Source organism: Chiloscyllium plagiosum, unplaced genomic scaffold, assembly GCF_004010195.1.
Source record: "Chiloscyllium plagiosum isolate BGI_BamShark_2017 unplaced genomic scaffold, ASM401019v2 scaf_27220, whole genome shotgun sequence".
NCBI classification, from domain to species: Eukaryota; Metazoa; Chordata; class Chondrichthyes; order Orectolobiformes; family Hemiscylliidae; genus Chiloscyllium; species Chiloscyllium plagiosum.
In genome coordinates this window covers 1-810 of record NW_025164164.1, presented here as the reverse complement: position 1 = coordinate 810, position 810 = coordinate 1, and the positions used below count along the sequence as shown (strand labels likewise).

The following is an 810-nucleotide window of genomic DNA, read 5'->3' as shown; positions in this document are numbered from 1 at the left end:
TGTTAAATGCAAAAGTGCTGCTACTGCTGCTAAGGATCGGAAATTAAAATCATAATATCTTACAATCCGCAGGTTGGATTTGACAAAAGGCATCCAGGCTCCTCCTCCTGCTGCTGTCGGGGGAACCTGCAATCACCTCCCTCCCACACACTCACCACCGGCCACACACACACATAGAGAGAGAGAGAGACTCTTGCTGTCTGAGTTTGCACAACTCTGTCGAGAAACCGCAACAATCCCAGGGCTGAATTGGATAAATTACGCCTGGTTCGCGGGGCTCCCCCAAGCAGGAAGGGGCATGTACAAACGTGTTGTTTCCATAATGTAGTGGTTATCACGTTCGTCGCACATGCGAAAGGTCCCCAGTTCGATCCTGGGTGGGAACATTTTCGAGCAGTACCGCACAGCAGAACAAGATGTTCTGAACAAGATGCCGACGAATGCTCCTCATATATGCACCCTCAAATTTGTGGGACCATATGCATATCCAGCTGTCTCCCAAATTTGTGCAACTGCTGCTGGCAACCCATTCCATGCTCTCACAACTCTCTGTGTGAAGACTCCACTTCTGACATCCTCTCTCTACTTTCCTCCAACCAGCTTCAAACTGTGACCTCGTGTTAGCCATTTCTGCCCTGGAAACTAGTCTCTGGCTATCAACTCTATCTCTGCCTCTCATTATCTTGCATACCTCAATTAGGTCCCCTCTCCTCCTCCTTTTCTCCAATGAAAAATATCCGAGCTCAGTCAACCTCTCTTCATAAGATAAGCCCTCCTGTCCAGGCAACATCCTGGTCAATCTCCTCTGAA

The 810-nt window shown here is 48.6% G+C and overlaps 1 non-coding gene across 1 annotated transcript; it reads left to right on the top strand.

Moving 5' to 3' along the window:
• The first annotated feature begins 313 nt into the window (after nucleotides 1–313).
• trnav-cac lies at nucleotides 314–386 on the top strand. The gene has a single exon. It is a non-coding gene; the product is annotated as a tRNA-Val (tRNA).
• The last annotated feature ends 424 nt before the right edge of the window (nucleotides 387–810 follow it).